We start from the raw sequence: 25,351 nt of genomic DNA, 5'->3' as shown, positions 1-25,351 counted from the left end.
CCCCAACCCAGAACCATCAGTTGGAACTAGACTGTGAAGGGAGTTGAATGCCTTGCTAAAAAATTTGGTCAAAATAGTATAATGAGTGGGAACCCACAGAGGAGCCATCCTGCCTTTGTTCTATTGGACGTTAAGGAGGCCTGGTCAGAACTCTGTGCCAGTTGATGAGCTCAGTATGACTGGGGATATGAAGTAGGAGCAATATGAGAGATGAAGCAACGATCTGGAAATATGTTCAATTAAATACCTTCCAAGGCCCACAAGCATTTCACTTTCCAGATGGAGAAATGAAGGCCTAGAGACCTGAAGCATCTTGGACCAAGTCACAAAGAAAGCTCACGGCACAGGTGCCAACAGAACACAGACCTCTTAGCTCCCACTCTCTCTGGAGCAATCGCTCTCTGCTTTCTCAGTACTTGCCTGTCTCCTCCTCCTCCACCACCTAGGACTTGGCGGCTCTGCAGGAGCATTTATTGGTCCCATCGGAGGGGCCGTCACAGCAAGGCAGAGCAGCGCCGGAGCTGAGCCTCAGCAGGGAGAAAGGGGCTCCCCTGGATACCTGCTGAACCACCGTGGGCTCCTCCAAACAGCACCTTTCCACGACCGCTCAGCGTGCTGGTGGGCATGGGCTACCATCAAGACAGGAAAGCCCGAGGGCTGGAACACTTTGTCAGGGAACAGAGAAGGCTCCCTTTATCTCAACTGAGCAATGAGAGAAAGAAAGAAATCACGTCCGGTCTCATAAAGTAGAAATGACTGCGGTCCTCTCGAGGGCCAAAATTTTGTATTTTTATTTCTTCTTAACCTTCTTAACATCTGTGACAGGCCAGTGACTCATACAATTACTAACTGGAAAGCCAACACCTCAATTTCACATCCCTAGTTCCATTTCCCGAGGTGTGAGGAAGTTTCTGGAGCTGCCTCCTACCAATGCCGTTTCTCCCACAGAGGAGATGGAATTTATAAAAGACGCAGACAACTGATAAGGCCATTACAAGGCTGCATTTGCTAAGTGCACACCTGTTCCTACAACTCTGTGTTGGGCATACCTGAATTTCTTCTCCAGCAACAAGAGGGACCAGCAGAGGGGAAAGACCATGAGGGTGCAGTAAATGCAACCATCTCCACCCTCAGCAAGAAGCTATCTGCCAAGTGAAAGGCTAACAACGTGTCCAAGTTATATTTAAGGAAATCACAAAGAAAAATTCAAGACCAGGGTTTTTATTTTGTCTTTTTAAGTTCAAACCACAGAAAGTATTTGGAAGAATTAGAAACTACTTTCTGTGGGGAATTCCACAGGAACTGGAAAATCTCAGGCAAAATTAGAACCAAAGACAACAGAAATAGTAGAGATCTCAGAGATCATCATATTCAGCCCTGTCACTCTGACATTGAGAAAAAACAAGCCAGAGAGAGTTTCACAGCTGGATGGCGGTGGTGTTGGGCTGAGTACCCACATCTGCTGACTCCAAGAATAATTTCTGAGTCCTCATTCCTTGCTAGCATTGACTTCAACACTGACTCCAAATTAAACCTACATGTGACCAAAAAGAAAAGGGAAAATAAACTGTTCCCTGTGGCAGATGCTTGGAACATTGGCTTCTTTCTGAAAACGTCACAGTTTCATGTTCTGCAGAAGATGGAAACCAACGAGGGTCCTGTTTTGTCAGTTGCGAACGCACACTTCTCAGGAATGCATTTTATGTCTGGTATTCTCCCTCCGCTCCCTCACCCTGTTTCTCTTTTGGCCATATATGGAACTGAGCTCCAATGCCTGGGTCACAGAACTCAGGCCTCGGGTATGAAAGCAATCTGCTTTCTGAGCTGTTTGTCTTTACTGGAAATTCGATGAATCCATCTAGGAAACATTTACTGAAATGCAAAAGCCAGGGAGAATTGATTCACACCCTGAACTTGGCACAGAGAAAAAGATTTTTCTTTTGCTCACCCAAAGGTATGCTAACCAGATTCTGTGGAGAAAGTGACAAATTTAACAAATGTAAGAGGGTCTCTTGCTCAAGAACTCTGTGTGTGTGTGTGTGTGTGTGTGTGTGTGTGTGTGTGTGTGTGTGTCTCTGTGCATCTGTGTGCCTGTGCGTGCGCATGCTGACGTGTGTCTTGGGGGAGGGGAGGATAGTTGTCCTAACACAAGAATTAGAAAGACAAAATTGACACTGAAAAAAGCAAGACACCACCAGCAAACCAATCAGAATATGTATTAGGCATTCATCTTTCCTGATACGACTTAGTTACCTCTTCATGCGGTGTCTGACTTTCAAACTTTGGCAAATGGCATTTCAGAAGCAGAAAATCTCTTTGAAAACTGGCATTACCTGCAATTATCATTTCAATTTAAAACAAGCATTTACTGAGCATCTATAATTCCCAACAATATTTTTGAAAGGACTTATACGAAGAGAATTCAATAAGCACATTCCCCGGACATGTAAACTTAGGACAGAAAGATCAGGAAAGAAAAGCTATTTTGAGTGAGGGGGAAACCAAGGGCCCAGGAAGAGAAATGACTTGCCCAATGGTGCACAGATCAGTAATTTCCCGTGGTGAGCACATAAAATCTAAAAGGAAAGGAGAAGAGACTGCATAAAGATGTTACAAGCTCCAAGAGCAGAGAGAAAATGGCCACCTGTTAACCCCCAACAGTATGCAGCACTCACTGTAGCGTGTGGTCACCCACAAACTAGCCTTGTCGTTTTCAAGAGAGCACTTTTGGTCTCCCTAGTGAGGACCAAGGATGGGCAGAGATCACATCCTCTATGTGAAAGGCCTCTGGAGGCAAGCAGTCCTGGTTAGAATACGAGGTCCATTGACTCTGTGAAGAGGAACCTTCAGCAAGTTACCTGTCCTCTCAATATCTCCAGCGATTCGTCTTCAAACTGGACATGATCATTTCTACCTTATACGGTAGCTGAAGAGATTAAATGAGCTTTTTACAAAGTGTCTCCCTAGCAGTGTTTGACACATAAATACGCACTTAATAAACAGTAGCTGTTAGTAGCATATTCAATCATAATTCCTGCTACAAGGAGAAGGAATACTTTGGTACAATGGTATGAGTCACGGAGCCTAAGGTTCACATCCCCGTAATTCTTCCCAACCTGACTGTGAACCGTGAGCCTGACTCTGATTCCACATGTATTACCTCGTTGAGACTCCTTTGCATCCGCATTATTGTGAGGCTCAAGTGAGATCTTAGCTAGAAAAAAAGCTCTTTAGAAATTGTCTTGCAATGTGAAAATGTGAAGTATGATCATAAAGGTCAGAACCTTCTTTGGGGAATAGTAGAGTGTCATACGATTGTAGGTACTGCATAAGTATCAACAGCGAAATGAGAGATGGCCCGTGCTTTACTTTTCTGCCAAAAAGGAAATTCAGCATTTAAAAAAAAAAAAAAAAAAAAAAAGATTTCCTTAAAAATGGCTTGAATGCCATGTTACTCCTCTCATAATGTTCCTGAGACAGAGGCTGTGCGCCCAACAACGGTGGCAAGAATTGACTGAGATGACTGCTCAGTGCGGTGCAATGACTATTTATGAGGTGCTGGCCAGGGCAGGCACAGGTCCAGGCCCAGGTGAGGAGGCCTGGGGGCTGAGCAGCCCCCTGAGAACAATCACCGGAAGTGAGCAAGCCAAAAGGCCTTCAAAACGTGGGATTTCACAGCCAGTGTAAGATCAAGTCTCCCTCTGGGCCCATCTTCCTCATCTGTACCGGTGCCACGTTCTCAACCTTGAGAGATGTCCAGAAAGGCAGAAAGCTTGAAGAGGCCAGAACCACGGTCACCAGGGCTGCCAGAAGTCTTGAAGCACCTCCACTACAATGGCTTTCAAAGCGCGTTCCGCAGAGGCACAGAGCTCTGGACGACAACCTGGCCCTGGATAGAAGCCTGTTTAACCATTTAAGAACAGCATCACCATATAACTCTACTTTGGTTATTCTATATTCAGGTATCTTCTGCTTCTCGGAAGTTTTCTTTATAGCACTTTGCTTTTATGAAAGACCTACATTACATTTGTTTTCACTAACCAAAAGAAAGCCGAAGAGGATTTTCACTTTACTCCATTTAGGCTCATAAAACATTTTATACGAACGCTCTACTTCCGGATAGCAGCAGGGGAAACCTGCATTGGGATTTCCCATGATATTTCATGAGGGGTTTAAAAAAGAATTCCATGAAGAGAAAGGTTCTGAAAACACCAAGGCCTAATGAGTCTACTGTCCAAGGTCATATGGCCAGTTAATGTCTGGACCACACAGACATTTCTTGGATGAAGGCCTGGGAATGAGGGGCTAATGAGAAACAATCAGAAGGGGTTAAAAGCGCTCCAGAGAGCATGCACTGCAGTCAGAGAGGTCAACTTGCCCCACCCCTCCCAAAAGGCTGGAAATCTCTAGAAAGATTTGAGAAGCAAGAAGTGGAGGATCATGGGAGCCAGAAGGACAGGTATCCCAGGTCTGGGAGTTCCTTAACTTCTGTCCTCCACGCTCATCTCTGGGTCTTCACACCCAGGTGAGCCACCCTGGAAGAAAGCTCTTCCTGCATGGTGGCTGCGCCCTGAAGGAGAAGGGCGAAGCTGGGAAAGGAGAGCACACACTTTTCTCTGGCTCTTCAGACGGCACTCTGGCAGCTCGGGTTAAAGTCCCTCTTGGGCGCCAGTAGACTTGAGCTTTGCATTCCTCCACCTTTCCACGGGCCAGATAGGAATAAGAGGATCCACGTCAACCCTAGAGGAGTCTGGCGAAATCGCAGGCAGGACTCTCCAATCTGCTTAGTAACGGCAACAGAAAGTGCTAAATTAGTGAGTCAAGAAATATTTCTGGAAGAGCTATTCAACTGGAATGCTTGGAGATCCACCCGCATTGCAATAACTCGATCTGTCCTCATCTTTTAGAACACCCGTGAGCCCGGGTTTAAAAAAGGACTTCACAGCTCCAGGGGCGGCCAAATAAATAAATAAACACATAGAAAGCTCTCAGTGGCTGATTGAAGTTATTAGGGAGAAAGTTATGCTCTCAATAAGGATGCGATTTCCCTCTCTCTCTCTCTCTCTCTCTCTCTCATATTTCACATCTTTTCCCCAACCACTTTTGGTAGTGAGCAATTTGTCATGCTTCCAAGGGAAGCGACGCAGTCTCCTGCACGGCTGATCCATCTAAAAAACATATCATCTGTCTCTGCGGCAGAAAGCCCAGTTGGAAGAAGCAAGTTCTGTGCGTTCAACTAGAAAACACTTCTTGTTCTCACTGTCAAAATAATTCTGTATTAAACTTCTGGGATATGTGACTAATGTGCTTGGAACCTTTTGGAGCGACTGGTTTATTTATTTTAGGGAGGGGAGAGCTGCTGCTCCTGCTGGGGGTGAGGAGAGAAGAAGAGGAGGAAAAAGGATGGGAAACCGTGAAGAACAGGCCCAGGGTCTGCTCGGACCTCACATCAGCTCCCGGGAGCCGGCCCTGCCACACTTCATTATCAGAAGCCACACAAGGCCCCAGGCCAGGCCGGAAGAGGAAAGAAAAAAGACATAGAAAGACAGGCAGTGCACACTTCCCAGAGTCAAGGTTGCCTCACAGTTCCTAAAAAGACTCGGAAAATTAAAAAGTAAAAGCAAAGTAAAACACACACACGCACCGGAGTAATCCTATCACAGCTCTTTCTAAAACTCATAATCCCTCCCTTCTGCTTACAGGGAAAAAAAAAACCCAAACATACAGGGGGGTGGAGGATTTACCCCTTCTATGGTTCCTCACCTCGGCAGTCTGCCACTCCCCATTCTTCTCTGTCTTCCCATGCCTCTGCTGTTCCCTTTGTCTTGAAGACGCATGTCTCTCTTCCTTGTGTATTAAAGTCCTAGCCATCTTTCAAGACCTTTCAACACCACACCCCCCAGTGAAGCTTTCCCCAGCAGCAGCACACAGCACGTCCAGGAGGTGATCATCAGTTGTGGGCAAACCAATCTACCTACTCCCTGGCCCCCACCCCTTCCATCCCCAGAAACCAGAATCCCCACAGCAACCACAGTGCGCATGTGCACACACACACACACACACACACACACACACACACACACACACACACACACACACACACACACACACACACACACACGGCCAAGCCCTTGCAGTCAGAAGTCCAATTTTCCTATCTCAGCATCCCCCGCCAATAGCTTGAGGCCTGCATATGCCAAGCACTCAGTCAAGGCAAGCCCATCACTGAAACTTGGTGCCTTCCACACCAAAGCATCTTTAGCAGTAAACTCGAGAGACCCAAAAGAAAAAAAAAGTCAGCTGAAAAATCTTCAGAAAAAGGCCAGGAATTTGCTCATGTTAAACCTCTAGAATCAGCACTTGAAAACTGCCCTGCTCACTTCTCAAATCCCGTTGTGTGGTCAGTCTCCTCTCCGGCTTTGAGTCAGAAAGTGGGTGGAAGTCTGGGAAAAGAAATGAGGAGGGGTGGCAGGAGGGGAAGCTCCCAGTGGGAAACAGATCAGGAAAACAAATCTAAAACACATCATTTTTATAACTGCAGACTGAAATTATCTGCTTGCCTTGTGTTTCGTTTTAATTTTCCTCCAGCTTCTCATTTGTAATACTTACACGATTTAAAAAAAAAAAAAGGAAGAAGGAAAGAAGATGTTTGGAAGTGAAGAATAGGGATGGGGGAGTGACCAGGACAACAAGGAAAGAAAGAGCGAGTTAGTCTGCTTAGGCAGGCCCTCCCTCTGAACTTTCTCTCCAGGGAGCTATTTGGCAAGAGAACTTCAGAAAACAGTTTTCACTTTCCTTCTCCAAACTCCACCTCCCTCCCCCACCTCATTTTTAAAATCAGCTCCAACCTCCTAAAGAGGGAAAGGAAAAGTGAGACTCAATTCGCCTCACATTTTATACCACTTAAGGAAAACCATTTCTTGGAGCGATTGCTTTACAGTTCAGAGAATAACCTTCTCTCTCATCCCGTTTCTCTCTACTTCTGCAGTTTTCCTTTCATTCCTGTCTTTTTGCCCTTCTTCAACTTGGAAGGGGTTCTCTGCCCTCAGAACTAGCCTCATCCTCCTTCCCATTCAAAATATCTCTTCTCTCTCCCTCTCTCTCTCTCATTTTACAGATAGAACAACACACACAGTGTTGTTCCTATTTTTTTCTATCTGTAAAATGAGAAGTTGGTTCTATTTTCAACACACACAGAACAACACACAGTGTTGTTCCTATTTTCTTGCCTTTATTAGAAGGTAATAAATACCCACAAAGTGGGACTTTTTCATTCATTTATTCAATTTAAATATAGCTTAATAAGAACTCTGCTCTCAAAGAGCTAATATTCTAGTAGGGGAGATCAAACAAACCCATCCAAAACTGTAAAGCAACATCGATGGTGATGTGTCAGAGGGATGGCAGAAGTGTTGGACCTCCCCCAGCTCCAAGAACCGTGGAAGCCTTCCTAAATAATGCACCTGGCACACAACAGAATCTCTAAAAAAAAAATCTGTTAAGGGAATAAAGAATATGTGAATTAGTGAAGAAAGAAATGGATAAAGATGCATTTGAGCCTGGCCTTAAAAGGATGATTAAGATTTGGACACACATGAAATGAGAGAGCCAACATGTTAAAGTTAAGGGTCACAGCTGCACAGAGGCAGGAGAATGAGGGGACCGTCTCAGGAATGACCAGCAAGTCTAGCGCAAAAGGGAAATGCTATCAGTGGAGGAGCTGGAAAGGTACCCATTTAGTAAACAAAGAAAGCACTTTCTATGTAATGCATTAGGACCTAGTCACTGGTAAACCTTTACAAATCCTAACTCATTTACTCCCCAGAACAATCTTATTGCCATTTTACACATGAGGAAACTGAAACACAGGTGCAGTATCCTGCCCAGGTAAGAGTGCTAATTGGTGGTGCCTGGCTGCCAAGTCTGGCTCTTAACTGCTACATTATTACATCTCCCTATTATATCGGTGTCAAGGATAGATCACAGAGGGCCTCAAATGCCAGGCAGGAGTCCATGCTTTGTTCTGTATGCAAAAGGAAACAACTGAAGGTTTGGGGAGTTAGAATAATAGGGTCACATTTAGAGAGAATGAATAATTTGCATGTGTGTATAAGACTTATTGGAGCTCATGAATGAATTACAGACTAAGATGAATCCACCTCAACTTCAACCCCTGCCCCACCCCCAGTCAGTCATGCTCATCCATCACTGTTTCATTAAGTACACAAGTTGAACAGGATATGCAGTCATTGTTTTCTGTGTACACTCAGACCCTGAAATTTGATTGAAAAAGTCTGTTCCCATCTGCTTTCTGGGCCCAGGATTCCGTGCAGCCTGCCGTAGAGGGAGAGCATGTCTGCAGTCAGCAGTGAATGGCCTCTTGGTCCAGCCAGAATGCTGCGAGAGGCAGCATTATACATGTATTGAATAGTCACAAAAATAGCTCTGAGAAAGGACATGGGGAAAAAACCTGCACTCTTTAGAACTGACGTGTTTTTCCTTTTCTCTTTCCACCACTGCTTCTATGACCTAGTAAGGAGGTATCACTGTCGAGTAGGAAGAGCACTGGACCGGAATTCAGGAGACCTGGGCTGAAGTGTCGATTGCCACTTTTTTTTATGCGATCTTGGACAAGTTCTAGGCCTCAGTTTTCCTATCTGTAAAATGAGAAGTCGGTTCTCAACAAGAGTGATCATTCCCCTTTGTGTGTGCGTGTGTGTGTATGAGGTTAGCCTGTGTCAAAAGAGATGAATGTGCATTTTGCTTGAAATACAGCACTTTTTTAATCTCAAATGCTTTAAAAATATTATACAAAGTAGAGCTGAGAACTAGATTGTGGAGAGTGAGCTCAGGTAAAAAACCTGGGGTCACATAGCCAAACAGAATTCCACAAATAAAATGTCAAAGTAGTGACCTGTCAAGGGTGGGATTACAAGTGGTTTTCTTTTTTTTTTTACACTTTCCTCCACATTCTAAATTTACAACATGAGCACATGTTACTTTTACCAAAAGAACCACTATGTTTAATATTAATTTGATTATTAATTAATTTTAATAATAACCGGAATCATACCTGCAGGGAATATCGGGAGAGTCCAGAAGCTCACTAACAATGCGAGTGCAGTCTTCATTTTGGTAAATGAAGAACAGAATAGAGACTGTCATGACTGCCCCTGGGCCCCCTGCGCGCGTGCCACCCACCCACCCACCGCAGCACATGCGGCTTCCGGGTGTGCGCGCTTCGGCCAGGCTGAGACCCGGAGGGCGGAAGCAGCGTCTCCGGCTCTGGTTAACGCCTGCGCCGAGCCGGGTGCCAGCCCCATTCTAAATGCTTAGTCATGTGATATCACTCATATGTGGAACCTAATTTTTTAAAATGATACAAATGATCTTATTTACAAAACAGAAACAGATTTACAGATATCGAAAAGAAACTTACGGTTGCCAAAGGGGAAACGTAGGGGGGAGGGATAAATCAGGAGTTTGGGATTAACATACACACACTACTATATATAAGATAGATAACCAACAAGGACCTACTGTATGGAACAGAGAACTCTACTCAATATTCTGTGATAACCTATATGAGAACAGAATCTGAAAAAGAATGAATATACGTATATGTATAATTGAATCACTTTGCTGTACACCTGAAACTAACACATTATAAATCAACTATACTTCAGTAAAATTTTAAAAAACTGAAAAATAAAAAATAAACGTTTAGTCAATATGTCCTCAAATAACAAACGACCTGGTTTAGAATTACTACAGGAGTAAAGCTGATAATATCCAATTATATCTAAAGAACTTTTTTAAATCATGAAGCCATAAAAAAGGGGGGAAGGGTCATTTTAAAAGACATGTAAACAACCGCCACCACAAAAAATCCAGGCTCTTCTTTCACGGAGTTTAAACATGAGCCTCCCTCACCAGTGAGCCTGCAGGGGATATTCTGTAACTAGGTCACCGGATTTCACTCTATCACGGTAGACCTCTCCAAATGTTCACCAAAGCTACCAACATCTCATGAGGTTAATTTTGGACAACTGCTGAGTTGAACTAAAAGTAACACATTTACTCAAAAAACATTCAGGGAACGGCTTCAATATTCTCGGCACAGCAGAGGACACCAAAATTAAGAAGCTTCCCCACCCTCCAGAAGCTTACAGAAGGGGAAGAATTATACACACGCATAAATAAGAATAGCTCAAGGTACAATGTGATAAGTTCTAAAAGTGCTCCCACTCAAAGCAGTGTGGGGTTCTAGGAAAGAAAACGTTATTTCTAGCCTCTGGGATGAGGGTCTGAGGTAATGTTCCAGCAGGACGAGAAGGGAACAAAGGCAGGGATCGGGCAGACCCTGGTCCAGGGTACAGTTCAACTGGCTGGAGCCCAAAGACAGTAAAGAGTGGCCTTAATTCCAGAGTGAAAGACTGGCATCAGATGATGGGGAGAATTCTGAATGCCAGCCTGGAAGGATGGGTGTACTTCCACCAGAGCAAGATGCAGTGCCTCTGCGTGCATAGTGATCTTGTCAGTTGAAGCCAGTCTTTTCTACATAGTAGTAAATTCAATCAGTAAACAAAAGGTAAAGAGGCTACATATAAACATATATCCAAGCTAGTGTAAATAAGCCACAATAGGCTCAGGAGTAAAATCGTTGGAAGTAATTGTAAATACCCCACAACTAGAAAACACACACCTTCAAACGCTGAAAATCTGGTGCCGGGGTGGGGGGAGAGAACGAATTAGGAGGGGAGGTGGCAAAAGTCATGGCTCTGTCTTTTGGTTGCTCCAAAGTGGCTCATTCCCGTCCTCTAAGGCCACTGATTTCAGTATCTGTGTCTGTTCCCGTAACACCTTCTCCAAAGTCTAAGCCACCTCAAAAAAGCATGAATGCTTTGGATGAGTAAATTCAACCTCTCAATGGAATGATAACATCATAAGATTGAGGGTTCACTGAAGTCAGAAGAAAACATACCACGTCAACAAAAGAGTAAAGAGAGAGCTTTTCTGCCCCTAAAGCACTGATTTTGCCTGGACACTAGAATCCTCTGGAGTACTTATTTTTTTCAAATGCTGATACCCAGGGCCCCACCCCAGTCCATTTAAATCAGAATGTCTAGACGGGAGACACAGGCATGGTTACAATTAAAACCCCAGGTGATTTTAACACACAGCCAGGATTGAGAGTCACTGCTGGAAGTTTGGATAAAATGTTCAAAGGAAAGCAAGACAGCAAATAAATGAAAAGAACTGACTGGCAGCCCAACTCAAGCAGCACAGTAATCCCAATCAGGCACCAGCTCCTTGTCAAGGAATCCTCCCTCTGGTTGGGGAGTCCAGGGTGAGCTCTTGGCGGGGGGAGGGGGGTCAGCTTTCCCCGGGGTCTGTCAGCGGATGCCTTCTAGAGGGTCATCAGCATCCTGTAATTAATGAAGGCATGTCCCCCACATCAGAACACAAGTCAAGGACACCAGGGCAGCAGGAGCCAGCACTGGCTCATGTAAAGTTCTCCCTCCCACAATGAGGAGTGTGCGGATCTCAGTTTCCAGACTTCAACGCCGGGGCAGTGTGGACGTGGGGCTAGAGGCTTTGCAATTAGGTAAATGCTGACTCTGCCACTCTCTTCGTGAACTTAAGCAAGTCCTTTCATCTCTCCAAGCCTATGTTTCCTTATTTGTAAACTGGGAATTAGAATATAAGCCTTGCATGTCGTTTTTCTTCTAAGGTTAAGAATGCTGTTTGTTTGCAGCAACATGGATGGACCTAGAGATTATCATACTAAGTGAAGTAAGCCAGACAGAGAAAGACAAATATCATATGATATCGTTTCTATGTGGAATCTTAAAAAAACTGATACAAGTGAACTTATATCCAAAACAGAAATAGACCCACAGACATAGAAAACAAATTTATGGTTACCAAAGGGGAAAGGGGCAGGGAGATAAATTAGGAGTTTGAGATTAACATATATACACTACTATATATAAGTAACCCACGAGGATCTACTGTATACCACAGAGAACTATACTCAGTATTTTGTAATAACCTATAAGGGAAGAGAATCTGAGAAAGAATATATATATACACACACACACACACACACACACATATATATGTATAGCTGAATCACTTTGCTGTACACCTGAAACTAACACAACATTGTAAATCAACTATACTTCAATAAAAAATAAAATAAAATAAAAATACAGAAAAAAAAAGATGTCTGGTACATACCAGATGCTCACTAAATGACAATGAATATATTATTATCATTATTGAGCAAATAAACCGACCTGAAATTGCCCCCAAAATTGTATTCCATGACCACACCGTGAACTGAAGACAAAAATAAGAAATATATGTGGCAGACAACCAATTGCATCTCATACACCAGGAAGAAGTATTATTTGCACTTCCAGTGACAACTAAAAACCAGCCTGTTTAAACTTAGAATGTAATTTATTGCCCTCAGTCATACCTGTCAGCAAATACAAACTGGCCAGGACTCCATCAGTCATCAAGACTCACCTTTCCTCTATTCAGCCTTTATCACACAACAGAAAGACAAAGCTGAAAGCTCTCCGGAGAAGACATGACCATCAGGCTCACTGTGCAAGCGAGAGAGGAAACCAAGACTGACGGGGGACACACAGCGTGTAAGGAGCACGTCTGTCCTCAAGAAGGTGGTCAATTTTAATTAAACTTAGAAGCTACTGATATTCAGAATAGAACTGTAAACACACCCTAATTAATGAGTTTACTAACACTTCTTCTCATAAGACAGGCAGTATGGAAATTAAATGCCTTACTCTATGTGTGCCAGGAACAGCTCCAAAGCCAGGACTAAAAGCCAGGTCTGGGGGATTCCAAGCACTGGAATGGAGATGGGGTCAAATGTTCAGGGTCCCCCACCACCTGATCCTTAAGGATCACCAGCAGAATTAGTAGACGGCGACCATGGAAACCATTTGTAAACAAATTAACAGTAGATAAAACGTGAGGAATTTTTTCCAGTCTGACCTGGAGACACCTACATGTTGTCTCTCAGTACAAAAGCATAAAAATCCACTGAAAGAAGATTAGTACCCATTACCCACTTGGGCCAAATGCCAAATAGCTGAGTGTTAAAAATCAATACTAAGCCAAAACTGAGACTGAAATCTATTACCATCATCATCTAGATTTCCTTGATACAAGAATAAATACAAAATTTCTCTGTGTTGAAGATAATTTATCAATTATTTGTTGTGCATGATTGTGGAGGTCTTCCTGATCATGAAATGTTGAGGGGACAAAGTTGGCCATCTTCCTGTAATTTATCTTTTAAAAAAATTAAACAATTCTTAAATAGGACTTTTCTAGAAAGATTCATGGCCTTACGTAAAATTAAATACTGAAACTTAAAAACAGTTCCTAATAGTCACTCTTTTTAATTATGAATGCATTCACCAACCAATCCTATAATGACTCGAATTATAATACAATTTAATCTCATAACAATGCCTCTATTACAATTTATATTTTTATAAACACTTATTAGCTAAGAAAGAATATGATGTTCTTCCCAAAGTTACCTCGCTAATGTACCCTATTAACTAAGATTTCACTAATCTAATACTAGCATTTACTATCAATTTATTTCCCTAATTGTTTAACAATTCAAAAGTTCTTAATAATTATTTTACCCATAAATTTAACAGCTTTCACAATCACCATTAAATATTGTTGCATTTTGCTCTTATATACTTTCATATGTCAATGGATTTGTAGAATTTCAGGGTATAAAACACTTTTAGAAGACTTTTCACTACAAATTACATGTAAAAGATTCACTTATATTTGAAAGTAACAATCTGGAAATTAATTTGCCAGATATTAGGTGGAAAGTAATATCTGGATATAAACAACAAATCTGAAATACATGTTTGTTCATATTGCAAATAGTTTTATGCTGATATGACAGAACTTATGTGATGTTAGCACTCAATCGCTTCCTGCACAGAGATGCCCAAAATATTAATGAAGTAGGCATGTGGCTATCTTACCCTTCCAAGGGCTGAAGCAGAGATCTAAGCCAAAGAGCATCTTTACACCAAATATTAAAGCAAAAAACAAAGTCAGTGCATCCTTAAAGGCAACTGAGTTGCCTAATTCTAAAATGGCACTTCTGGATTTTTAGTGTCTTAGCATGGAAACACAACATGGGGCAAAAACTAGAATTTTCAATACATATATATCAAAGGCCTGACATGAATCAGGTACCATACTAAGTAAGATATCTAGAACTCACAGTTCAGCACAGGAGACAAATATGTACACAACAACCATCACTGTGTTCATAGAGGTCTGGCACAGAGTGTGTGTGGTGGGGAGCAGGGTATCAGGAAAACCTTCACAGAACAGGTCTTTCAAGCCCCAAATGGAGGCTGCATGACCTGAATCTATGAACAAGCTCAGAGAAACAGTGGTGCTCTAGAATGGCAGGGTGGACAGGAATAGTGACAAATGTCATGGCTTTCCAGACCTGGCTTTGAGTCTCAGTTCTGTGACTACTACCTCTGTGACCTGGGAGAGTAACATAAAATATATGAGCCTCAGTGTCCTCATCTGTAAAATGGGGTAGCATCTCTATTTTGAGTGGGTGTTGGAGAGATTGTACAAGGTATCTAGTGGAAGCATCTAGCACAGTCTCCGGCTGTGGATACGGCATTCTGTTTCTTTTTTGCTCCTTTCCCAATATCAATGCACATGCCTAGTACATGACTGCAGCCAAATGGTTCTTAACCCTGTTGTTGAAACAACCAAGATGTTTCCACAACTCCATCAAGGCAGAGGGTACTTTCCCAAGAAGCCATAATAGGAATAACACTTAAGTAAGCCACTCAAACATTTTATAACCTCCCTGGCCTGGGGTGGGAGTGAGTCAGAATGTGAGGGTCTATCTGTGTTTGTCCAGCACTACACAGAGGAGACAGACCCTGTGACTGGTGAGTATGGCTGAGAAAGACAAAGCCTCCAGGGATCTAAATATTTAGGCATCAATTTCTGTTGGAAGTCCTGCTGAGAGGTTACACTCCAGGAAGGCAACTATCCTCCGGTAACAGTTGCCCTGGGTGATTTTTGATCCTCCAGCTACACATGCCACATCTTCCACCAAAGGAGAGGCAGTGAAGGAATTCTACCCACTGCGTCTGGTGGGCACAAACTTGTTGGGGCCCTGAGAGGAAGATGCCCATGGAGCAGCGAATATTGTCCTTTAGACCCTCCAAACGCTTTGCTCTGATTCTTCCTTCACCATGCAGTGTCTCTAACAAGCAATCCCATTCCAACAGCATCCAAGGCAGAGCACAGACACCGGCAAGCCAGTTGATGCAAAGCTCTTGCTCCCAGGCATGTATGAAAGTGGCACTGAGTTGTTCCCAGGCTGCCTCATGCACCTGACTAATGCAATTTCCTCCCCATCCCACTACTGAAACCCTGATTCGCTATTTTAAAAAAGGGGAGTGGGAGGTTCCAGGCCTAAAATGATGAGGACCAGGTACAAACTGTGCTGACCACACAATAAATTGAGGCCCTGTCTCATAACTGGCAGACACTTCCAAATCAGCAGAGGTAACACCTACTGAACTGGTACAATCTTACTGAACTTGTCCTGCCCTTATAAGGGCACCTTCATCTGTAGTGGCTCTCACCTTCTTCTGTAGTTTTAGAATACATCACGTGTAGAATTTAACTTCTTAAGAATAGTTGGGCATATCCAATTCTGGTTTAATGTCTAGCCACTGAAATTCATCATGCATTTATTGAGCAAAAACCATGTGCACAGACGGTCCTGAGCTAGCCCCTAGAAGTACAAAGGTGAACCAAGATACAACCGTTGACTCACGTAGCACAATGATTTGCCTTGTAGGCACTAAGTAAAGGTTAACTGTTGAGTGTTGCAATACATAAATATTATAAATATTAATTGTAATGTTAAAAATACAGGACTTATTTAACAATGGAGGACTGGTTTAAAAAGCAAGCCACAGAACAGCAGTCTGCAGTGTGTACACACACACACGCACACACACACACACACACACACACACATATACACAGGATAGAACATTATTCACTATAATGTATTTTGAGGTAATAGGATTACAGGCAATACAAATTTTGTTCCTTATACTTTCCTGTGATTTCCAAATTTTCTATAATGAAAATTAATTACTTGTATATTCAAAAAGAACACAAATATAATGTTGAAAATAAAGAAAGGGCTTCCCTGGTGGCGCAATGGTTAAGAATCCGCCTGCCAATGCAGGGGACACGGGTTCGAGCCCTGGTCCGGGAAGATCCCACATGCCGCGGAGCAACTAAGCCCGTGCGCCACAACTACTGAGCTTGCACTCTAGAGCTCACAGGCCACAACTACTGAGCCCGCGTGCCACAACTACTGAAGCCCGCGCGCCTACAGCCCATGCTCCACAACAAGAGAAGCCACCGCCATGAGAAGCCCGTGCACCACAGCGAAGAGCAGCCCCCGCTCGCAGGAACCAGAGAAAGCCCGCGCACAGCAACAAAGACCCAACGCAACCAAAAATAAAAATAAATAATAAATAAATTAAAAAAAAAAAACCCAGCTCATTTAACTTTAAAAAAAAAAAAAGAAAAGAAAGAAAGCACACTAATAGCTCAGAATTCTGAGTTCCCAAAGAGCTCCTGTATTAAACCTAGATATGTGACACCTCAGCCCCTCACTCAGAAGATGTATGTGCGTGCATCTGCATGCACGCACCTAAGTACACATTTATGGCTGATACCAACTAATCTAAAATACGGGATCCTCTGTAAGATAAGGTTGGGATGGGAAGGTGCAGGGAAGATTGGACAAGCTCCAGGAGATAGGTGGTCATCTTTCAGAGCAGCTGAAACTGGAATACATCAGCGCAGTTGCTGATCAGAAAAGCTATTCAAATCTATAAGATGCATGAGACAGAGAAAACCAACAGTGGTTTCCAGTCCAAGTCCTAAACTGAAAATGCAGAAGGGCAGAGCTCCCGAGCACAGGCATTGCCTGGTAAACTAGCTGCTTCTCCCAGGGGCATTTCTATGTGTGTATTTCGGGGTGACAAGCGGCAATGTTTATATCATTTATGTAGTAATGATTCATGATTAAGCTTTACACCTCTAGAGAGGCCAGGAAGTTATACACAGAATTCTTTGCAAATATGTTGTCTGATTGTTAGGACTAAAAAGAAAGTAACTGCTGTTTAGAACATATACCTTTGGAAGGGGAACCAAACCAGAAACACTGTAGCAAGGTCAATGAGAGCTGACAACTTCAAGCTCAGAAATACTTAATGAGCACCTACTACACTCCAGGCACTGTAGGTATTTGTAGCACAGTAGGTATTTGTAGCACAGTAATGAATAAATGCCTTCACAGAGCTTAACTTCAGAAGAGTTTAGGATGAAACAATAAAACCAAAAAGAGGATATGGAATCCTGCTACTATATGATACAGTATTGCAGCCCAAATACACTTGATGGTACAGATCAAAGTATCAAAGCTATTAATAGGTGTAAATGGGTTGGGAGGAGGGGGGCAGTTATTTGTTCCTGATTAAAGAAATTTGACAAATTCATACTAAGAGCTATGAGAAGTCCTACAGCAAAGAAATGTGTTTAAATTTGCATAAGCTGTCATTTCTCAAACATGTTTGACCACAAAAATTTCCCTTTTCATGGAATAGCTATCCACAGATCAAAGAAGGCTAACATTTAGCAGAACTCAGTTTGCAAAATGCACAAAAATGGCTGTGCCATCAATACTAAATTATCAGGTGAGTTCTTTTAAAGAAGATAGGAGACATTTATTATGCGTTCTATAAAAATTAACAAACTTTTAAATTTTGACTCCTGAAGGTATGAAACTTATTTATTTGTAATTCTTCATTCCCCAAAATCTAGGAAAAAGAGATTTTGGTATATTTCCCAACTTGATGGAGATTTATGGAGCTGTAAAGCCAGCCTTCCAAAACCCTAAAACCTCTGCGATCCCTTCTCACCCTATGTGGCTATGGGCTACAAGCAGAGATGTCACTGAAACAAAGGCAGTTGGCAGAAGTGGACAAAGTGAGTAATCAGCGTGTGACCAGGTGCTACAGACAACAGACACAGAGTCACAGGTGCTCACCAAAAAGTATGCAGCCAAGTTCTCATAATCTATTTCAGGTAGGAGGAGTGGTTACAGATCCCTGAGAAGGAGGAGAGGACAGATAATGCCTAAACCCCTCTTTTGTTTTAAACATCTTTCCTGTTAAATATGTTAGGAGAAATGGATGAGAGAGGTTGACTAATAAAAGGTCAAGTATTCTGGATTGAAAGTGAGGAGATATAGGTTTGATTCTGGTCTCAGTCTTTAGCCAGAACCTCTAAATTTTCCTCTAATCACCCAATTCCACTGTTTACCATCATTCACTCTCCTTCACATCTAGTCAAGGTATAGGTTAAAAAGTAACCATCAATCTCAAATCACAAAGAATTGTTTAACTAAATGGTGTTGGGGCCCTAGACAGCCATTTGGATAAAGATAAAATTAGAACCATTCATCACATCACATATAAGAATAAACTGCAAATGAATCAGAGATCTAAATGTGAAAAGTGAAACTATGGGCTTCCCTGGTGGTGCAGTGGTTAAGAATCCACCTGCTAGTGTAGGGGACACGGGTTCGAGCCCTGGTCCGGGAAGATCCCACATGCCACGGTGCAGCTGGGCCCGTTAGCCACAACTATTGAGCCTGCGCGCCTAGAGCCCGTGCTCCATAACAAGGAAAGCCACCGCAATGAGAAGCCCGTGCACCACAAGGAAGAGTAGCCCCCGCTCACCGAAGCTAGAGAAAGCCTGCGCATAGCAACGAAGACCCAATGCAGCCAAATTAATTAATTAATTAATTAATTACTTTTTTTTAAAGAAAGTGAAACTATGCATGTACTGGAAGATAACGCAAGCGAATATCGTGTCAGGAGATGCTTTCTAACTATGATCAAAGAACAGAGGCAATAAAAAAAAAGAAAAGATTGTTAAACTTGTCTATATAAATATAAATGTTGCCTTTTTTCATGACAAAAAGAGAAAAGCACTATAAACAAAGTCAAAAAACAAACTGGGATAAAATATTCATAATATATTTCATAAATTAAGGGCTAATTTACAGAGACATTTTTGAGGGAAAAAAAGACCAAAATCCAAATTTAAAAAATGGGCAAAAGATATGAACAGACAATTCACAAAAATGGAATTTATAAAATTAACTAATATGGTCTTTAAACACAGGAGAAGATGTTCAACTTCATTCATAATAGGATATATGCAAATTTAAACTACACTGAGATATCATTTCTCACCCATCACATTGGCAGCAATTCAAAAGCTTGACGATACACTCTGTGGTTGTGGATGCTGGTGGGACACCCCCATGGAGAGGAATATGGCACTACCTACCTAACAAAACATTCTCCCTTGACCTGGCATTCCCTCTTTTAAGAATATAGCCTGAAGATACACCTCCAATGTTATAAAAATAAATATGCATAATATTATTCATGGCAGGAAACTACTCAACTGTCCAAGCATAGGAGATCAGTCATATAAAAGAAGGAGACAGAAAGAGAGAAAGAAAGAAGGAAGGAAAGGCAGAAAGTAAGGCAAAAAGATGGAAAATAAGAAGGAAGAAAAGAGAGAGAAGGGAAGAGAGAGACAAAGAGAAAGACAGAAGGACAGAAGAAAAGAAGGAAGGAAGTTCTAAAGAAAGAAGAAAGGAGGAAGAGAGAAAGAAAGAAGAAAAGAATTTTTAAAAAGCAAAGTACAAAAGAGCATATATGTTACCTTTTGTGTAAGAAAGAAAAGGAAATATGAGAGACACAAGAAGGATAACCAAGAAAACAATGAGGCTGATTACCTACAAGAGGTGTAGGGAGTAACAGGGTAGAAGAAATATTGGAGGGAGTAGCACTTCTCTGAGTATACTTTTTTGTTTAGTTTTGACATTTGAAGCTTGTTAACATTTTACGTATTCAAAAAATAAAATTAAATCAACAAGACAAGGGTGTGAAGGAGAGAAACTAAAATCCAAAGCCAAATCAAACAACTGAACTCAAACAAATTTCAAATGAACAACATAATGACACTGAGGGGTTGGGGGGAAGGATCGTAAAGAAAAAAGAACCAATCCAGGTAATTCCTAAACACAGTATTTGACAATATACCCTCAATCCTGGGAAGGGTTAAAGATGGGGGGAGAAGATCACAAGCAAACCCTGAACTCTTTTTAGCAGGTTTGTTTTGTGTAGTGTACAATAATAAAAATAAAATCATTATTATTATTATTTGTGTACACATATATGGATACACATCCATATAGCACAGGTATGTATATATGTGGGTGCTTTATATATACACGTATTTGCCTATATACTTTTATGTGTAAAATTTCCTGGCTCTGGCCATTGGAAGGGCCTAGGACCAAAGGCACCACAGTACCCATGAGCATACGTAGCACTCAAATATTGGTCCCTAACACCATTCTCCACTGAAAAGAACCAGGACACAGTGAAGAAATGGTTGACTTCAGAGCTCAAGCACAGAAGATACAAGATTAAACTAAAATACCTTTTTATCTGAGCAGGTAAATAAGTGCTAGCAACAACAAAGATGGGGACATATCACAAGTACACAGGAGCCAGCTTAAAGGGGCTCCACTGCAATAGTCTGGGACAATTTAAGCATCACAATAATTAAATAGCACTAAATAATTATACAAGATTGAAACAGAAAACTGGAGTCCATACCTATATTTGAAACAGAGAGAAAGAGAAGAGAAGGAGTCTTGCTTAGAATAGACTGCAGAATGTTGCATAATAAACACTAAGAAAGCACTAAATATGGAAAACCATCATTTTGCAAACATCATAGTAAAGACTGGTTTCACAAGAATTTCAAGGAAATTTTTGATGAGGAGCAAGAATAAAGTATCTCCTTGTGGACTGCTTAATAACTGCAAGGGAAAAATGGTAACTATATAGTGGAGAAACTGAACAATACCTTGACTCACCATCATGAGCCTCCAGACAGAATTCCTGCAGAGGACACAACATCACCTACATAATATTCTAGCGGGGAATGCATAACTGAATCTTAACACAAAGAAACAGTGGACAAACCCAACATGAGGAATATTATATTTCTCAAAAGGGGGGCACTGTATTCTTCAAAAATGTCTACATCATAAAAAAAGAAGAAAGGCTGTGGAAATGTTCCAGATTAAAAGAGACTAAAGAAACATGACAACTAAATGCACTGCCTGATTTTAGGCTGGATTCTCTACTAGAGGGGAAAAATGCTGTCAAGCATATTATATAACTGGCAAGCTGACAAAACAGAAGTACAAAACAATAGATTAAAGTATTAAATCAGACTACAAAAAAAGAAAACTACAGACCAATATCACTGATGAATACAGATGCAAAAATCCTCAACAAAACACTAGCAAACAGAATCCAACAACACATTAAAAGGATCATACACCATGATCAAGCGGGATTTATCCCAGGGATGCAAGGATTCTTCAATATATGCAAATCAGTCACTGTGATACACCATATTAACAAATTGAATTAAAAAAACCATATGATCATCTCAATAGATGCAGAAAAAGCTGTTGACAAAATTCAACACCCATTTATGATTAAAAACTATCCAGAAAGTGGGCATAGAGGGAACCTACCTCAACATAATAAAGGCTATATACGACAAAGCCACAGCAAACATCATTCTCAATGGTGAAAAACTGAAAGCATTTCCTCTAAGACCAGGAACAAGACAAGGATGTCCACTCTCACCACTATTATTCAACATAGTTTTGGAAGTCCTAGCCATGGCAATCAGAGAAGAAAAAGAAATAAAAGGAATACAAATTGGAAAAGAAGAAGTAAAGCTGTCACTGTTTGCAGATGACATGATACTATATAGAGAGAATCCTAAAGATGCCACCAGAAAACTACTAGAGCTAATCAATGAATTTGGTAAAGTAGCAGGATACAAAATTAATGCACAGAAATCTCTTGCATTCCTATACACTAATGATGAAAAATTTAAAAGAGAAATTAAGGAAGTACTCCCATTTACCATTGCAACAAAAAGAATAAAATACCTAGGAATAAACCTACCCAGGGAGACAAAAGACCTGTATGCAGAAAACTATAAGACACTGATGAAAGAAATTAAAGATGATACAAACAGATGGAGAGATACACCATGTTCTTGGATTGGAAGACTCAATATTGTGAAAATGACTATATTACCCAAAGCAATCTACAGATTCAATGCAATCCCTATCAAATTACCAATGGCATTTTTTACAGAACTAGAACAAAAAATCTTAAAATTTGTATGGAGACACAAAAGACCCCAAAGAGCCAAAGCAGTCTTGAGGGAAAAAAACGGAGCTGGAGGAATCAGACTCCCTGACTTCGGACTATACTACAAAGCTACAGTAATCAAGACAATATGGTACTGGCACAAAAAGAGAGATATAGATCAATGGAACAGGATAGAAAACCCAGAGATAAACCCACGCACCTATGGTCAACTAATCTATGACAAAGGAGGCAAGGATATACAATGGAGAAAAGACAGTCTCTTCAATAAGTGGTGCTGGGAAAACTGGACAGCTACATGGAAAAGAATGAAATTAGAACACTCCCTAACACCATACACAAAAATAAAGTCAAAATGGATTAGAGACCTAAATGTAAGGCCGGACACTATAAAACTCTTAGAGGAAAACATTGGAAGAACACACTTTGACATAAATCACAGCAAGATCTTTTTTGATCCACCTCCTAGAGTAATGGAAATAAAAACAAAAATAAACAAATGGGACCTAATGAAACTTAAATTTTGCAAAGCAAAGGAAACTACAAACAAGACGAAAAGACAACCTCAGAATGGGAGAAAATATTTGCAAACAAATCAAAGGACAAAGGATTAATCTCCAAAATATATAAACAGCTCATGCAGCTCAATATTAAAAAAACAAACAACCCAATCCAAAAATGGGCAGAAGACCTAAATAGACATTTCTCCAAAGAAAACATACAGATGGCCAAGAAGCACATGAAAAGCTGCTCAACATCACTAATTATTAGAGAAATGCAAATCAAAACTACAATGAGGTATCACCTCACACCGGTTAGAATGGGCATCATCAGAAAATCTACAAACAACAAATGCTGGAGAGGGTGTGGAGAAAAGGGAACCCTCTTGCACTGTTGGTGGGAATGTAGATTGATACAGCCACTATGGAGAACAGTATGGAGGTGCCTTAAAAAACTAAAAATAGAACTACCATACAACCCAGCAATCCCACTACTGGGCGTATACCCTGAGAAAACCATAATCCAAAAAGACACATGCACCCCAATGTTCACTGCAGCACTATTTACAATAGCCAGGTCATGGAAGCAACCTAAATGCCCATCAACAGACGAATGGATAATGAAGATGTGGTACATATAACCAATGGAATATTGCTCAGCCATAAAAAGGAACAAAATTGGGTCATTTGTAGAGATGTGGATGAATCTAGAGACTGTCATACAGAGTAAAGTTCATACAGAGTAAAGTAAGTCAGAAAGAGAAAAACAAATATCGTATATTAACGCATATACGTGGAACCTAGAAAAATGGTACAGATGAACCGGTTTGCAGGGCAGAAATTGAGACACAGATGTAGAGAACAAACATATGGACACCAAGGGGGGAAAGCGGTGGGGGGCAGGGGGGTGGTACTGTGATGAATTGGGAGATTGGGATTGACATGTATACACTAATATGTATTAAATGGATAACTAATAAGAACCTGCTGTATAAAAAAATATATAAAATAAAATTCAAAAAAAAGTATTAAATCAATGTTATGGGTACTGAAATTGATAACTATAATGTGAATATGAAGAGATGATCTTTATTATTAGGAAATACACACTGCACTTAGGCATAGGGGGCCATGATGTATCATAACATATGCAACTTCCTCTCAAACACTGTAGAAAAAATACTGTAGAAAAATATATATATGTATATGTGTTTGTGTGTGTGTGTGTGTGTGTGTGTGTATACACATAAGAAGAAGATAGAGAGGGGAGACTGCAAATGGGATAAAATGTTAACAATCAATGAATCTGATGAAAGCATATGGGTATTCTACCATATGACCCAGCAATTCCACTTCTGGATATATATGTGAAGAAAACAAAAACACTAAATTGAAAAGACACACACACCCCAATGTTCATAGCAGTATCATTTACAACTGCCAAGATATGGAAGCAACTTAAGTGTCCCTCAACAGATGAATGGACAAAGAAGATGTGATATATAATGGAATATTGTTCAGCCATAAAAAAGAATAGTTTTGCCATTTGCAATAACATGGATGAACCGGGAGGGTATTATGCTTAGTGAAATGAATCAGACAGAAAGAAATACTGTATGATATCACTTACATGTGGAATCTAAAAAATAAAAAAAACTAGTGAATATAACAAAACAGAAACAGACTCACAGATATAAAGAACAAACCAGTGGTTACCAGTGGAGAAAGGGAAGTGGGTAGGGGCAAGATACACGTAGGGGATTAAGAGGCACAAACTACTATGTACAAAATAAATAATCTACATGAATATATCGTACAGTACAGGGAATATAGCCAATATTTTTAAATAGCTATAAATGGAGTATAACCTTTAAAACCTGTGGATCACTATGTTGTACACCTGTAATTTAAATAATAGTGTACATCCACTATACCTCAATAAAAATAATTTTAAAAATTTTAAAAATTTTAAAAGCTTATGGGTATTGTTTGGACTATTCTTTTTATGTTGGAAATCACTTACAATAAAAAATTAAAGTAATAACCACTGAGAAAGAGTAGGGGAAAAAATGTAACAATTAAGAAGTAGCTCTGTTTTCTAACAGGATTTGAAAGTAATTAATAAATTAAGTCAAAACTACTTCATTCCATATAATATGTGTCTGTATGTTTCATAGCAACACAAAGAATTTTGCACATTTTAATTTCTTAACATGGAAGATTATCCTATCATTTCTTCTTCTAAAACTCCTGGGGTAAATAATACATAACATGTACAAGGCCACAGTGTATATGTAACCAGGGCTACAATTACAAGATTTGTAGGTCAATTCAAGCCTCTGAAATTCCAGTTCACCACATTTGCAATCCGAGTACTATTTCCCTTCTAGAAAGAGCAAGTTTAGAGTTGGAAGA

General features: G+C 40.8%; 1 protein-coding gene across 8 annotated transcripts in view; it reads right to left on the bottom strand.

Annotated features, from left to right (window-relative positions):
- LOC118894686 (LIM domain containing preferred translocation partner in lipoma) overlaps window positions 1–25,351 on the bottom strand; it is a 697,996-nt gene that overhangs the window by 578,403 nt on the left and 94,242 nt on the right. The window contains exon 1 of one of the 8 annotated variants that reach the window (XM_036851117.1): window positions 5,764–6,005. The exons of the other annotated variants lie outside the window; for them this stretch is intronic. The gene's annotated coding sequence lies outside the window, so the exon portion shown is untranslated. Of the gene's footprint in view, window positions 1–5,763; window positions 6,006–25,351 lie in introns of those variants that run through there. 8 annotated transcript variants of the gene reach the window in all.

This window comes from Balaenoptera musculus, chromosome 4 (assembly GCF_009873245.2).
Source record: "Balaenoptera musculus isolate JJ_BM4_2016_0621 chromosome 4, mBalMus1.pri.v3, whole genome shotgun sequence".
In the NCBI taxonomy this organism is placed as follows: Eukaryota; Metazoa; Chordata; class Mammalia; order Artiodactyla; family Balaenopteridae; genus Balaenoptera; species Balaenoptera musculus.
Note: the sequence above shows the minus strand (reverse complement) of the source record. Positions and strands in the feature narration are given on the sequence as shown.